General features: G+C 44.9%; 2 pseudogenes; both read left to right on the top strand.

Annotated features, from left to right (window-relative positions):
* The first annotated feature begins 4,806 nt into the window (after positions 1 to 4,806).
* Positions 4,807 to 4,956, top strand: LOC146811753 (5.8S ribosomal RNA; annotated as a pseudogene).
* A 431-nt stretch (positions 4,957 to 5,387) lies between these two features.
* LOC146811754 (28S ribosomal RNA) lies at positions 5,388 to 13,373 on the top strand (annotated as a pseudogene).
* The last annotated feature ends 4,131 nt before the right edge of the window (positions 13,374 to 17,504 follow it).

Below are 17,504 nucleotides of genomic sequence, written 5' to 3' on the forward strand. Positions count from 1 at the left end.
CACGCGGTCCCTCCCGGTTAGTCCGGGAGGGACTGGTGGCAGTGGGTCTGACTGCTCCCGTCACTCCAGGAGCCCCCTCCTCACCCGAAGGTGGGTGGGGGGACTCCTAGGCTGAGCGCCTAGTAACTCTTTTTTCTTCCAATGGTGCCGCCTGATTCCCAGAGGGGAAGCCTTGAACCGGGCGCTCTGGCCGTCTCGCCACGCTGGCTGTGGACGGACAGCGTCCCCTTCCTCCTGCATCTCCTGTGCCCGCAGGTGGGCAAACGTTTTTAAAAAGTTGCCTTTGACTCTTGGCGGTGGATCACTGTATTAAAGGAACCACTCTTGTGGTTTGGCACACTATGATGACCTTCAACTACCACCATTTTAACTGACTTTAGTATGTTATTTTACCCTAGCCTGGATATATGAGACGGTCCTGCATATGCCTGCTTCTCTTCTTTCTTGTAATCTTGCTGTCTTTCAGTGGGAGCTGTCACAGAGTAGAATAGTCTTGCCAAGAGCAGAGTGTGTGAGATGTGCATTTGAAAGGGTGAGAGGGAGAGAGAGGTGTGGAATGTACTCTTTGGTCTCGAAGTGCAGTGTTGTGAGCAGTGGTGCACACATGTGCATTGTGTTGTACATTGGTGAGAATTATGAGCTCTTACTATTGGCTTTGACATGGCCTCATGTCATTCTTGTCTTCTGACTTTGCCTTGCTTAATTATGAGTTCTTACTATTGGCTTTAACAGGGCCTCATGTCTGCCTTTGCCTTATTTCTGTGTGCACAGCAGTGCTTGCAAGTTGTTTGGGTTATTCACATTCAAGGTCTTGCTGTTTTCCTGAGCGAGTGTTTTTGTTTAAGGTACTCTGGAAGGCCTTGTGAGAGCTTCGTCAAGATAGAGGCTGGAAGATGTGAGAATGGACGTGAGAGCTCCTTACTGCCATGGGGATGCTTGCTTGGAACTTGGTCAGTTCTGGTAAAATTCCTCTGGCGCTGGGAGGAGGTCTTTCGCAAATCTTCTAGTGTGTTTAAAGCTGAGGGTGGCAGACTGAGAAACTGGGAGTTTGGAATCCGAGCGATGGCAGACTATCTTGGAGTGACCCTGTTTGCTGAGCTCTGAACCCCGTCTGAACTCCCCGGGCCAGAAGTGGGCTAAGATGCTAATGCAGTGTTTGCACCAGGTGATGTATTGAGTTTTGGTTATTGCCATTGTGATGTTTAGCCAGTCGCTTTGATCATTTGAGGTATTTTGAGTGTGGTGTGGGAGGTGCACATCGAGAGTAATCCTCTTCTGTATATATATGTATATCTTTCTGATCTCTTGCAGGACGTCCAGTATATTTCATGTTATTTGCTGCTTGTTCATTAATCAGTATTATTCATGAATTTAGATTATAGTTTGCTACATATATTTGAATCGTGTGCATTTGGCGTGTGAGACAGCCTTTATTTAGAGAGCATTGTGTAATAAACCCCAAGCCTTATTCTAAAAGAGAGAGAGAGTCCCTGCATTTTATTTTACTTGTTCATTTAAAAGTGTTTGATACCTGATGAATCTGCATTTACTGATATATTTGGCCTACCGTTCATTAATAAATTTGTGTGTGTTATTTCAAAGCACCTGAATTTGTCTTTTGCCTCCAAAATGGGAGTGCTGTGCAAACGTGTATGATTTAAAGGTGCAGTGAAAAATTTGCCTCTCTTTAGGGGAGCACAGGGTTTGGGTGTGTCCTTTTTGTGAAAAGCAGATTCATAACATCTTGCCATCATTCCCACAGGATTCGAACGTTGATTTAAAAAGGGGAAGAAACATGTTTTTATTAGAAATTGAAAGCAGATTCACAGATACCAATTGATATATTTGGATGGGAGGTAGTCCCATATGGTGCGCTAGCCCATGAGTGGGCTAATTGTGCTGGATTAAGTAATAATTGGAGTGTGTGTTTAGCTAACGCTGAGCCAGCATAATTGGTTGCGTGTTTACAAAAAGTGCCTGTAAATAAAGGAAAGGAGCTTGCTACATTAGGCAGAAAGGGGCTGGATCCCCTTAAGTGTTTATTATAAAATGCATACAAATTATGTTCAGCTGCAGCGTGGATTTGAAACATTAAAGAAATAGTTTGTTGAAGCCAAAAATACCTCTACAATGTTAACTTGTCAGAATAAGTTTTAGCAAGAAAAGTTGGAGACCTACCAGACTGTGGCAGAAAAGGCTGCAGTTCGTATTGTGAGAAAAGTGCGTTTAGCTATTACAAAGGTAGGAATTGACTGGGACCCTGAAACGTGGGCAGATCGAGACAGCGGTGTCATTTTGAATGCTTTGTTTAGCATGTGTCAAAAATTTGAACGCCTAGAACAAGAATGTAGTGAGCTGAAAAGAGAGTTGGCTGATGTTAAATTTGAAAAATGTTTCTTGCAGAAATAGTGATGCTTGTTTCTTTTTCAGGTCTTCATACTGCGATGTGTTGGTATGCCTGATGTCTCCTGTGTCCCCGTATGGGTGGGACCCTCCCCTTACCCTCCCCTCCCCCCTCCCCTCAATTCTGGAGTGATCACCGGACGAAGCAAGCTGACGTCCTGTGGCTGAACGAACCAGATGGGAATTTACTTTGCCAAAACCGGACAGACCAATGAGCTGTTTAGTGGAGATGAAGTTAAAATGCGAGAAGGCTGTGTGTCTTTCACACAGAAGGACTATTTGTTTAAAAGAAGGAGAACAACAAAAATGTGTTGCTATTGAAGAAAATGCTTTCTGAGTTAGAGACAAAAAAGAAAAGAAACTGTTGATGTTGTTTTTATTTTTTGGCACAAAATATATAAATTTGGCTGCTTTAACAGTAGAAGTTCCAGTATTAGCCATTTGAGACATTAGGAGCATTACTGAGTTCATATGCTTGCATTATTTATCTTGTGTTATTCTTGCGGAGTATCCAGATATGCATACATGCTTTTATAATTTCACAGTTTTAGTTGTGTTTCTTCAGTTGAGAAATTCAGTGCTTCAATCATAGTTGTGGTTTTCAGTTATGAAATGCAGTCAGTTAAGACTTGCTATCACATGCTTTTAATTATTCATTTTTATATTTGTGTCTTTCAGTTATGAAATGAGGTTTTTCACATTTAGTTGTGTTTTCAATTAAGAAATGTAGTTTTTGAATAGTTTTTGTTCTTTCAGTTAAGAAGTGTAGTTTTTCAACAGTTTTTGTGTCTTTCAATTAAGAAATGCAGTTTTTGTGCTTTCAGTTGAGAATTGCAGTTTTTCACTAGTAGTGGTGCCTTTGGTTAAGAGGTTCAGTTTTTGATATATGTGAATAGTGATAGTCGAGGGTCATGGGGTGGAATGTAGTAAAAGAGCCACTCTTGTGGTTTGGCACCCTATGATGACCTTCAACTACCACCATTTTAACTGACTTTAGTATGTTATTTTACCCTAGCCTGGATATATGAGACAGTCCTGCATATGCCTGCTTCTCTTCTTTCTTGTAATCTTGCTGTCTTTCAGTGGGAGCTGTCACGGAGTAGAATAGTCTTGCCAAGAGCAGAGTGTGTGGGATGTGCATATCAAAGCGTGAGAGGGAGAGAGAGGTGTGGAATGTAATCTTTGGTCTCGAAGTGCAGTGTTGGGTGGTGCACACATGTGCATTGTGTTGTACATTGGTGAGAATTATGAGCTCTTACTATTGGCTTTGACATGGCCTCATGCCATTCTTGTCTTCTGACTTTGCCTTGCTTAATTTTGAGTTCTTACTATTGGCTTTGACATGGCTTCATGTCATCTTGTTCTCTGACTTTGACTATTGGCTTTGACAGGGCGTCATGTCTGCCTTTGCCTTATTTCTACGTGCACAGCAGTGCTTGCAAGTTGTTTGGGTTATTCACATTCAAGGTCTTGCTGTTCTCCTGAGCGATTGTATTTGTTTAATGAACTCTGGAAGGCATTGTGAGAGCTTTGTCAAGGTAGAGGCTGGAAGATGTGAGAATGGAGGAAGGAACGTGAGAGCTCCTTACTGCCATGGGGATGCTTGCTTGGAACTTGGCCAGTTCTGGTAAAATTCCTCTGGCGCTGAGAGAAGGTCTTTTGCGAATCTTCTAGTGTGTTTAAAGCTGAGTGTTGCAGACTGAGAAACTGGGAGTTTGGAATCTGAGCAAGGGCAGACATGTCTATCTCGGAGTGACCCTGGTTGCTGAGCTCTGAACCCCGGCTTTGAACTCCCCGGGCCAGAAGTGGGCTAAGATGCAGATGCAGTGTTTGCACCAGGTGATGTATTGAGTTTTGGTTATTGCCATTGTGATGTTTAGCCAGTGGCCCTGATCATTTGAGGTGTTTTCTTTGTGGTGTTGAAGGTGCACATCCAGAGTAATCCTCTGCTGTATATATATGTATATCTTTCTGATCTCTTGCAGGATGTCCAGTATATCTCATGCTATTTGCTGCTTGTTCATTAATCAGTATTATTCATGCATTTAGATTATAGTTTGCTACATATAATTGAATATTGTGCATTTGGCATCTGAGATAGCCTTTATTTAGAGAGCATTGTGTAATAAACCCCAAGCCTTATTCTAAAAGAGAGAGAGTCCCTGCATTTTATTTTACTTGTTCATTTAAAAGTGTTTGATACCTGATGAATCTCCATTTACTGATATATTTGGCCTACCTTTCATCAATAAACTTGTGTGTGCTATTTCAAAGCACCTGAATTTGTCTTTTGCCTCCAAAATGGGAGTGCTGTGCAAACGTGTATGATTTAAAGGTGCAGTGATACATTTGCCTCACTTTAGGGAAGCACAGGGTTTGGGTGTGTCCTTTTTGTGAAAAGCAGATTCATTACAATCACTCGGCTTGCACGTCGATAAAGAACGCAGCTAGCTGGGAGAATAAGTGTGGATTGCAGGACACACTGATCATCGACACTTCGAACGCACCTTGCGGCTCTAGGTTCCTCCCGGGGCTATGCCTGTCTGAGGGTCGCTCGATCATCAATTGCCCTGGGGCTTCCCCGGGACGCAGCTGGGGCCATCGCAGGGTTAGCTCCGCTTCCTTTCGTCTCCCCATAAGGTCAGACTCTCTGATTGCCCCTGGCAGGGTTCCTCACCGAGTCCTGTCGCAGAGGTACGCCGTCGGAGCACCTAGCCCTGCTTCCCCACCTCGGTGGGGAGGGGGGGCGGCGATCGGTCTGCCCCGGGCCCATCCAGGGGCTCCTGGCTGAGTGTCACGAGTGACTGTCTGTGGTATCCATGTGCCTTGGGCGCCCACCTCATCGGCCAGCTTCCCGGGGATGGCAAACCCCCTCCAGGTCCGAACCAGGGAAAGAGGCCATGTGCTGCGGGACGCCAGGCCCCTGCCCTGGCAGGGGCTGGTCTTCCCCGGCTCCCCCCAATGCTTCGACGTTTTTCTGACTACGACCTCAGATCAGACGTGGCGACCGGCTGAATTTAAGATTACTAACCGGAGGAAAACGAAACTAACCAGGATTCCCCCAGTAACGGCGAGTGAAGAGGGAAGAGCCCAGCACCGACACCCTGCCCGGCGGTGGGCACGGGAAATGTTGCGTACAGAAGACTGACTCCCCGGCGTCGCTCAGGGGGCCCAAGTCCTTCTTATCGAGGCTCATCCCGGGGACGGGGACAAGACCGATAGCCAACAAGTACCGTAAGGGGAAGTTGAAAAGAACTTTGAAGAGAGAGTTCAAGAGGGCGTGAAACCGTCGAGAGGTAAACAGGTGGGGTCCGTGCAGCCCAGCCGGAGGATTCAACGCATGGCCTGGAAGTTCCAGATTCCCTCCGTGGGACCAGTGCCCGGGCCATACCTGGCCCCCGCAGGGGGCATTTCCTCCACAGCAGTACGCCTCGACTGGCTCCGGGTCAACTGGGAAGGCTTCAGGGTGGTAGGTGGCCCTATGCTCCGGTGGGCCGAGGGAGTTTCGACTGCCTCCGCACCCTCCCCCGGGCATCTGCTCCCGGGGCATACCGGGGCGGGGAAGGGGGGACGGGGGGACGGGGACCCCTGCTCTGGAGCGACTGGGGCGGACTGTGCTCAGTGCGCCCCGACCGCATTGTGCCACCGGGCGGGGAGGCCCACGCTGGGTGCCAGGGGTCTGTAGTGATGTTGGTTACTCACCCGGCCTGTATTGAAACACAGACCAAGGAGTCTAACATGTGCGCGAGTCGGAGGGCCGAGTGAAGCCCTGTGGCGCAATGAGGGTGAGGGCCGGCATGCGCCAGTTGAGGTAGACCCCCGCCACGCAACCCGTTGGCGGGCGCACCATCGCCCCGCCTCGCCTGCTTCATCGGAGAGGTAGAGCATGAGCGTGCATGATAGGCCCCGAAATATGGTGAACTATGCCTGAGCAGGGCGAAGCCAGAGGAAACTCTGGTGGAGGTCCGTAGTGGTTCTGACGGACAAATCGGTCGTCCGACCTGGGTATAGGGGCAAAAGACTAATCGAACCATCTAGTAGCTGGTCCAAAGTTTCCCTCAGGATAGCTGGCACTCAGAGCCCCCAGTTTTATCTGGTAAAGTGAATGATTAGAGGTCTTGGGGCAGAAACGATTTCAACCTATTCTCAAACTTTAAATGGGTAAGAAGCCCGGCTCGCAGGCGTGGAGCCAGGCATGGAATGCGAGTGCCTAGTTGGCCACTTTTGGTAAGCAGAACTGGCGCTGCGGGATGAACCGAACGCTGGGTTAAGGCGCCAGATGGCGACGCTCATCGGACCCAGAAAAAGTGCTGGTTGATATAGAAAGCAGGACTGTGGCCATGGAAGTCGGAGTGTGTAACAACTCTCCTGCCGAATCAACTAGCCCTGAAAATGGATGGCACTGGAGCGTCGGGCCCATACCCGGCTGTCGCCGGCACTGAGAGCCGTGGGGGCTAGGCCGCAATGAGTAGGAGGGCCGCTGAGGTGCACACTGAAGCCCGGGGTGAGGTCCCTGGAGGAGCCGCCTCAGGTGCAGCTCTTGGTGGTAGTAGCAAATATTTAAACGAGAACTTTGAAGGCCGAAGTGGAGAAGGGTTTCAATGTGAACAGCAGTTGAGCATGGATCAGTCGGTCCTAAGAGCTGGGGGAGCGCCGTTCGAAAGGGACGGGCAATGGCCTCCGTTGCCCTCGGCCAATCGAAAGGGTGTCTGGTTCAGATCCCCGAACCCGGAGGGGCAGAGACAGGCGCCCTCGCGGCGTCCAGTGCGGTAACGCAAACGATCCCGGAGAAGCCAGCGGGAGCCCCGGGAAGAATTCTATTTTTTTGTGAAGGGCAGGGCGCCCTGGAATGGGTTCACCAAGAGAGAGGGGACCGTGCCTTGGAAAGTCGCGCAGTTCCGGTGGCGTCCGGTAAGCTCTCACTGGTCCTTGAAAATCCATGGGAGATGGTGTAAATCCCGCGCTGGGCCATACTCATATCCACAGCAGGTCTCCAAGGTGAGGTGAACAGCCTCTGGCATGTTAGAACAATGTAGGTAAAGGAAGTCGGCAAGTCAGATCCGTAACTTCGGGATAATGATTTGCTCTAAGGACTGGGTCGGTCGGGCTGAGGGGCGAAGCAGGTCTGGCGCGCGCCGCTGCTGTATGAGGCGCCACTCCCCGGGGCGGCGGTGACTCTGGATGTGAGCTTGCTATGGATCGCCCCAACTGCGGTGGTCACTTCTCCCCATGCCACCTCCCTGGGGCAGCAAGGCTGGCGTTCTGCCTTGGCCGGCGCCTAGCAGCTGACTTAGAAATGGTGTTGACCAGGGGAATCTGACTATTTCATTAAAACAAAGCATCGCAAAGGCCCGAGGAGGGTGTTGACACAATGCGATTTCTGCCCAGTGCTCTGAATGTCAAAGTGAAGAAATTCAATGAAGCACGGGTAAACGGCGGGAGTAACTATGACTCTCTTAACCTATTCTCGGTTGTAGTGGCCTTTGCCTCCCAGTGATCCCGCTGGTAACTGCCTCTATAGTGCTAGACTCTGCATAGAGAAGTCTATAGAGACAGGCCAAACAAGGTTCTATCATGGCGGCAAGCGTGATAGTGAAAAATGGTGAAGCAAACGATCACAATTCCAGATGTGGTAGTTCCTGGAGATTAAAAACCACGTTAAGATGGCGTAAGGAAGTGCTGTCTTTTCCAGAAATCATTAACCTTCTCACCAAATTTGACAAACCAGCACCCGCTTCAAACAATGCAACAAACAACAACAATTCAGATCACGATATAGGCCTTAGTTCACCCTTCGTAACAGAAGAAGACACAACAGTAGACCTCAGCAAAACCATCGAGTTTGTGGCCTCCTCAGCCAAGAATGACATTGTCACAACCAACTTTGAAAATCTACCTTATGTATATGAGACCAGCAAAGAATCAATAACAAAGAAAAGTGACTACACAAAAAAGTCACATATTGGAAATACCCAAACGAAAAGTATAAATGTGACTTGTGTGGAGACATATTAGAAACTTTTAAAGAATTGAGAAAACGTGTCTCCAACAAGTATAAAGGCTTCTATCTTAAAACGTATTGCTCAAAATGTGACAAAGAAGCCGAATACCACAATATTGCATGTCATTATGCCAAATGTAAAGGAAGACCCCTAAAAGGAGAGCTGCCATTCCTGTGCAGCTTCTGTGACCTCAGATTTGTAACAAAGATTGAAGTTTCACAACATGCTCGGCATGCGCATCCAAGAGCGCAAATGAGGCTAGACTAGCAGCTCTAGCAAGAAGCAAACCATCAAAATTATGGTCACAGGCAGAAATACTGCTATTAGCAGAATTTGAAACAGTGTATGAGAACAAGAGAAATATTAATGCGCTGATGGTTCCACATTTTGACAGTAAAAACAGAAAACAAATTGCCGAAAAATGAAGAGACAGAATCGGCAAAAGATGTTCTGCAAGCATCAAGCGTTTCTGAGAATGACTCTTGCGATGAACCAGAGGTTACAGTGGAAGTAACAACAGAAAAGTGCAGAGACTTTATCAATCGCAAACGTGTGCAGAAAATAAAGAACTTTGATGAGCTGGAGGATAGAATCACAGAAGTCGAGAAGTACACCCAAAACATAGAACAACACAATGCTGCTATGGATCTGATGGATGAGATAGTGACATATGTCAGAAAACACCACTGATATAAGTCCTGTACCAGCAAATTGTAGAGAACCAGCAAGTGAACTCAATAATGAGCCTATGAACTCTGCTCAAGAAGAGAACCAGAATGCCTCAGTAGGAAACAAGATAACAAAGAAAGACAAGAAAAACGGAAGGCTTAATTGGACACACAAGAAAAATTATGCAAAAGCTAAGGGCAGCTATAAAGGATACCAGGCAATGTTTAAAAAAGACAAAAAGAAAATTGCCAGGATTATCACTGATGGGGCAGAAGATGCCACTTGCCAAATCAGTGCTGATTACATTTTCCAATACTACAAAGGCATAATTGAAAAAGAAAACAAGAAAAACCCTAAAATCATACCGATTGATCGGATACCGGATGAATGGGAAATTAGAAATTTATGTAAAGAAATTACACTGCTCGAAGTAACTAATGCCTTCGAAGACTCAGATTTAAAGAAAGCAGTGGGGCCTGATAAGATTGGTCTGAATGACTTGTATAGAGTGCATAGCAGACAACCAAGACCGTTGCCCAGATTTCTATTGTCTTGGTTATCGCTGAGAAGAGTACCAGAAAGTATCAAAAAGAACCGATCGATATAGATACCTAAGAATGTACCGATTAGTGAACTTAAGAAAATCAGTAATTGGCATCCAATTACCATCGGTACTGCATTCATGAAGTTATTCACAAAAATATTAACTGAGAGACTCTTTTTTTTCATCGAATACGAGACAAAAAGGCTTCATGAAGGTGAGAGGTTGTCTCGCGAATCTGACTCTTCTGCAAAATATCATAAAAGGGGCACGAAAAAACAGTCTCTCACTAGCAGTAGTGTTCATAGATATCTCAAAAGCCTTTGACTCTGCCAGCCATGGTCACATTCTACAGAGTCTTGCAAGGCATAGAGTTCCATCATACATCAGAGACATAATAAAAGACTTATACGCTGACTCAACAACATTTTTTAAGGGAAAGAACAACGAAGCAACTCCTGAAATAACTATGAAATCTGGGGTTAAACAAGGTGACTCTTTATCCCCACTGCTATTTAACATTGCCATGGATCCTCTGATCTGTGATCTTCAGAAAAACTGCAAGGTCTTCACATTCGGATCTGATGGTCTTATTGAGCAAATCACTGCTCTCGCCTTTGCCGATGACATCGCAGTACTCAGCCGCACCTGAGAAGGAATGAGTACAAATCTGAAAATCATTGAAAAATTCAGTAAAACAACAGGATTAAAACTTATTGTGTAAAAAGACACATGGATTTTATATCAGTCACCATAAAGATAAAATCCTGATTAACAACTGTACACCATGGCAGTTTCAAAAACAAAATATTGAAAACATTCATCCAGGAGAAAGTGAGAGATACCTCGGATTGAACTTTGATACACACACTGGCCATACAAATAACAACAAAATTAATGAGGTTCTTGGTAATTGGGCTCGAAAACTTGATAATCTACCACTTAAGCCCACGCAGATAATAGACATTTTGTGTCGGTACTTGATCCCTAAACTGTCATTTAAATTGGAAATGACAGGAACAGAAGCTAAAACTTTAAATGTTCTGGATCAAACAATAAAAAAGTATGTCAATCATTTTCTACACATTCCTGCATACACATGTGATGGTCTCCTATATTCGAAAAGATCATTTGGGGCCTCAGTATACCAAAACTATGTACAACAATTGGTCTAAACAAAGTCAATAGTTTATTGTATCTCAGGGCAGCTCAAGATCTGTACATAGCTCATTCTTTCATGTATGCAGGAGAAGTAATCAATGAAAAAATTGATAACATCATCAAAACACACAAACTCAACATTTTAGACAGTAGGTTTCTGAGTTATGATTTGAATTTATTAGCAGCATATGATTGGAGAAAAGAAGAATTTGAAAAATGGGCAAATCTCCCAGTCTAAGGTGATGGTATAAAATACTTAGCAAGTAATCCAACCTCAAATTTCTGGATCAGCAAGCATAACAAAATAAAATAAAATCAATACATAGCTGTGCTGATGTTAAGAGCAAATATCTTATATACTAGAGAAACCATCACTAGGGGAAGAAATCGTACATTTGCTACATGTAGGTACTGTAAAGATGTTTGCGAAACAATTTCACATATTTCAGGTGCATGTCCCAAAACCAAGGACATTAGGATAAAAAGGCAAAATAAAATTCTGGAATTGCTCATTGATAGAGCAAAAAGGTGTGGTTGGATGGCATATAGGGAACCTCATGTTAAGAATAATCAAGGTGAACTACGAAAACCGGATGTAGTATTTACCAAAAATGGTACAGCTGTAGTGATTGATGTTTCAATTCGTTAAATTTAAAGTAAAGTTAATTACTATCAGGATCTGTCACAGCAAATCAAAGATCTCACCAAATCTAACACTAAAATTTCATGGCTTTATTGTTGGATGTTGTGGTATTTGGCCTCAATGTACTGATGTTATTCTGGCTGATCTAGGTCTGCAAATGCCATTCCCATTCAAGAAAAATGTTTGCCTGAGTACTTTAATGGACACTCTTAAAATGTGCCAAGTATTCATGGACAATTAAATGCCAAGCTTATGCGAGATGTACATTTTCTTGCAGCACACATGTCACCCTTATAAAACATATTGTTTTAAACTGTTGATTCATCAATATTTAAATGTTGTTATACAATTACATAATAGTTTATAGTTGACACATGATTTAGTATAGATGTGAATTTTCTAGATGTGAATTTTGTAGACTTTTATAGATGTGCATTTTCCAGTTAGATGTGCAATTTATAGATGTGTATTTTGATAGATGTGTGCTTATAACAATTTAGATACAAATGTGGACATCATAATTATTGAAATGTCTTGAATGATGAATAGGTCTCAAATAATTACATACACATAATCACCACATACCACACATTGATTATTGATGTCCTGCTAATCATACTTTAATTTCTCAGGACTGTTCGTAGACAATTTTAAATTGTTGGAATAGTAATGCAGGGTGTACTATCTCTGCCCTATATGTGAACTCAGTGTGGCTGTACTCCGGAGCCAACAAATGTTGTATTGTTGGTTGCAAAACCAATTTGACGCTGATGGGCAGCATAATAACCCAGAACAAGCCACCGCGAGGTGGTACAGATATAGCCAAATGCCTCGTCATCCAATTAGTGACGTGCATGAATGGATTAACGAGATTCCCACTGTCCCTACCTACTATCTAGCGAATCACAGCCAAGGAAATGAGCTTGACTGAATCAGTGGGGAAAGAAGTCTCCGTTGAGCTTGACTCTAGTCTGGCACTGTGAAGAGACATGAGAGGTGTGGGATAAGTGGGAGGCCCTCGGGCCGCCGGTGAAATACCACTACTCTTATTGTTTTTTCACTTACCCGGTGAGGCGGGGGCGCGAGCCCCGTGGGGCTCTCGCTTCTGGCTCCAAGCACCCGGCACCTGTCGGGCGTGAACCTCTCTGAGGAAGGTGGCAGGTGGGGGAGTTTGACTGGGGCAATACACCCGTCAAACGATAACGCAGGTGTCCTTAGGTGAGCTCAGGGAGGACAGAAATATCTTGTGGAGCAGAAGCTCGCTTGATCTCGATTTTCAGTATGAATACAGACCGTGAAAACGGGGCCTCACGATCATTCTGACTTTTTGGGTTTCAAGCAGGAGGTGTCAGAGAAGTTACCACAGGGACAACTGGCTTGTAGCGTTCATAGCTACGTCGCTTTTTGATCCTTTGATGTCGGCTCTTACTATCATTGTGAAGCAGAATTCACCAAGTGTATTGGATTGTTCACCCACTAATAGGAAACGTGAACTGGGATAGACCGTCGTGAGACAGGTTAGTTTTACCCTACTGATGATGTGTTTTTGCAATAGTAATCCTGCTCAGTACGAGAGGAATCTCAGATTCAGACATTTGGTGTATGTGCTTGGCTGAGGAGACAATGGGGCTAAGCTACCATTTGTGAGATTATGACTGAATGCCTCTAAGTCAGAATCCCCCCTAAACCGCAACGATACCGCAGTGCCGTGGAGCCTCGGTTGGCCTGGGATAGCCGGCCTCTTTCGGGGGCCGGTGCGTAGTGTCGCTCACTTGGGAACCGGAGCACGGACAGAAGGGGGCTGCCTCCATCGCCCTTAGTGCACCACATGTTCATGGGGAACCCGGTGCAAATCATTCGTAGACAACCTGATTCTGGGTCAGAGTTCCGTAAGTAGCAGAGCAGCTACCTCACTGCGATCTATTGAAAGTCATCCTCTGAGCCCAGCTTTTGTCTCTCCGTGTGTGGGAGCCCACGGACGCCCTCCTCCACCACACCCGAGGGTGGGTCCTTCTGCCGGCGGGAGGGATGTGGAGGGGCGACGTGGGCCTGTGGAGCCGCCTCCACCACGTTCCCTCTGGCACGGGGGCCTCCCCCTCCCACCCCTGCCAAACCGGGGTGCGGAGGCAGGGGCTACCATCCCTTGTGGGTCAGCAGGGTGACCAGATTGCCTGGGTCGGCCAGGGCCCCCCCTTTCCACAGCTCCCACACAAGTCGAGCAGGGAGGCAAGCATCCCCGGGGAAGGAGCCTCCCAAGCAGCGGCCTCGGAGCGCCTGGCCACCCTCACCGGACTGCAAGGGCGACTGGGTCTGGCTGTCTCAGGCCATCTGAGTGCTGGGTCGTTCTGGGCCATTTGTCTGCCTGGCTGAGCAACCAGATTGCCCTGCGGGCCAGACGACCAGATGGCCCTGCGGGCTGGGTGACCAGATGGCCGGCCTGCTGTCCTTCCCCAGGGTTCTGTAAGCCCCTGCTAGGATTCGGAAGCTGGGACCGGGCCCGGGACTTGAGCTCCATCCATCGGCTATTCTTCAGGACCTAGTATAGTTATTATCAAAAAACTAGTTCCACTCCTATCGTTGTTTTTCTAATTAAATGTAAATGTAGTGCATTTATATAGCGCTCCGCACCCCCCCCGAAGGGGGGGGGGTGCGGAGCACTGTGCACATACCGCTGTGGAACCCTTCCTGGTGATGTCATTTGAGATGTCATCAGTGATGTCATCAGTGATGTCACTGACCATGTCATGAGTGATGTAATATGTGACGTCATCAGCAGTGCATTGCGGGGGCGCGAGTTATAGTTAGCTGAACTAACTATAACAGGGGAATTTCTAGGGTTTTGTACGAGGGAAATGCCCAGCTAACTATAATGCCCCTGAAACCTATGTTTTTTCAGTGAATTTCTAGGGTTTTTTAAATGCCAATTCCTAACTATAACGCCCCTGAAACCTTTGGTTTTTTCAGTGAATTTCAAAGGTTTTTTAAATGCCAATTCCTAACTATAACGTGCATGAAACCTATGGTTTTTTCAGTGAATTTCAAAGGTTTTTTAAATGCTAATACCTATGTATAACTTATCTATGAAGATATCATGAAAAGCATTCTTTTTTAAAAGTAGGGTGCACATTAGTTTTGTGGAAAAGCATCTTTGTGATTGGTTAAGAAAAAGCAGTTTCAACGTGGAGTACATATCATAGGATAACATTTGCTCAGCTCAACCACACCTGCTACTTGCATTTGGAAGGCACTGTTCGAACTTAAAACAATCGTCAACTTTTAACCTGCACATGTCGTTAAATGTTCAAGAAAATGTTACAAAAAAATATCGTAAAGTTTAAAAAAATTGATGAACTTTTAACCTGCACGTATTGTAGAATGTTCTAGAAAGTGTGTTGATAGAATACGTTGCACTTCTGACTTCTATGTGTTGTTGAATATTAAAAAAAAACGGTTCATATGGAAAATTAAAAAGAAACCAATAGAGAAGTTTTGAAATCTAAAAGAATCAAGGAACTATTCTAATTTATTCTTTACATGTATTTATGTGTGCAGCAACAAAATTATAGAAACAACAGCACTAGGAAAAGGAATAAACAGGGAGTGGGGGGAGGGGGGGGGAGATGGGCAGAATGGCACACATGCACAATTAAGTACAACACACATATAGACTAACAATGGCCAAAATGAAACACACCAACAAGGAGCACAAGTCACACAACCTGCCAACATCACACCACTGAACGAGCATAGAAGTGAAAACCACGCTGCATTCATAGAGGATGTGTACAAAGGCCAGTCGTTGGTGTTGTGGGATGTCTGCGACCGTGGTCATCATGGATGAGATGCCCAGCATGTGGCACATGGTCGAGTTCACTGTGTGTTATGTTGCCAAACGGCTGCTCCTCCCTCCCACAAGCCCCCACACTTTTGTACGGTGAGCTGTTGTATCTCGTGCACTCGTACGGCACGCCATTGTAATGCCTATTTGCGCATCTCCTGCTACATTCCAACTACAACATCACAGTGCCGTTTGGAGGTGGTGCATGCCACTTTACAACATTGACTGCTGCGGCTCTTGTAACAGGCCACACCAGAACACAGAGACACACTTACCGCACTTCCTGTACACGGACATGTCCGAGACACCCCGTTCCCTTTGCCGGATAGGCACACCCCTGCCCTGACCTGTGAACGACAGACCAGCAAACGCCAGTTGTGCATGCAGGAGGATGCGTACATAGCTACACATCCAGGCTCACTGCCAACGCTGAGGTGATAGCACACTGTGATGTTGCAGGGCTCGTGCCTATCATGCTAAGACAATTACCACAGGGACACACTTACTAAGATGTGGGTTTGGGGGGCATTGGCGGTCCTGCAGTTGTTGAGATGAGTCTTCTGCCCCTCATGGGTATCCCTGTATCATGCTCATTTACTCTATGGCACTTGTGGGTGTTCTGGTGTGGCTCTTGGCTGTGTTCCCTTTCATGGTGCAGGTAGTTGTCCTGCTTAACACCAGCAGAAAGCAGGTGTAAAATCCCTGGTGCTAACGTGTCTTATCGCCGGAATTTGTTTCGCATTGCAATTGGTGTGAAAGTTGTGATGTGATTTTTTTCGTGTGCACAACAATATACGAACTGAGCAATGTCAAGATCCAGCACCTGACGCACTATTCCCAATCAATATAAATACAATCAGATTTCTTAATAGATTTTGTGTGTACACTGTAAGTGCAGCCAATACCTCAGTACAATACAATACAGGATTTTAGTATTTAGAATAAATCGCAAAGGTGCACCTCGTGTCTTTTTGCACGGGAACGGCTACTCTCCATTTCATTATCAGCACTTTAACGGAAGTAAAGTTGAGATAAATCTAACACACTATTCAGAAGTTGGTGCAAACTGCAGATATCACCAGTATTCCAGCGATAAGTGCCCCAAAATTTAACACCATGGTGGACTCCATCAAATAACAGTAATAAGAACAAGAAAGAGTCACACAGCAGTTAAGAGAACAACCAAAAACATTATTAATTGTTTTTTCAAACTTTATTTTTATAATAATAAATATATAAACTATAAACTATTTTCAAACTTTATTTTTTTATTAACATAAATATAAACAATAAACTAATAAACAAAATGTAACAACAATAATACCAAACAACAAGGCGGAACACTCCTGTGGGAACCACGGATGTCGACGACAGACCTGGAAAATTAGAAAGATTGTTAAAAAAACAACAACATGGTATTCTCAACAAAATACCACAAGAAAAAAAATAACAGATATATAAGATGTATAGCGCTAACAAAATTTTATAAGTTTAACTTACAAAAACTGTAAATGTTGCCGCTTTAAAATATTAACCGAATCTGAGGAATTTTTTTTGCAGAAGGCACCACGCCCACAACGTTTTTCTTCAGTGGTGAAGAAATGTTTAACTTTTTCCAAGGGGCAAACAAAGACCAATGCCACCTTCTTCATTCGCAAGATTTGCCAAAGAGTTCTGTTACGAGGGGATCCTAACAAAAAATACTCGTGCGGCACAGCAAGTATGATGAAACACCTAAGAACCCTTCATCCAAACAATCTTGCACGAGAAGAGTGCAAACAGATGAGAAACACTCCTGTTCTGTATCTGTAAAAAAGAATCACAAATAAATGTATATTAATAACTTTCAAATTTATACTATTCCATTACTGTACAAACACATTTTATATAAAAACTGACTAAGAAACTATAGCCCTGAACCACAAATGTGACGATCGTTAAAACACTACATGCATAGTGCATACTACTTTGGAGCAGTTCATGCCCTAAAGCCTACCTCACTAAAAGACTACATGCTAACTGACTGAATGATTACAGTACTATAAGGAGACACACTGGGTGAGTGACAGGGTGTTTGCTAGAAGAGTATGAATACTAACTAGGGAATTGAAGGTGTGAAACACAACTGTGTAGGTGGTTAGAGGACTGCATCCATACTGCATAGGCATTTAAAACAGTCCATGTGCTAAGGCCTGGCTCACTGCATGACTACTTGGGTACTGACTGAATGATTAGAGTACAGCAAGG

This window comes from Triturus cristatus, chromosome 7 (assembly GCF_964204655.1).
Source record: "Triturus cristatus chromosome 7, aTriCri1.1, whole genome shotgun sequence".
NCBI lineage: Eukaryota > Metazoa > Chordata > Amphibia > Caudata > Salamandridae > Triturus > Triturus cristatus.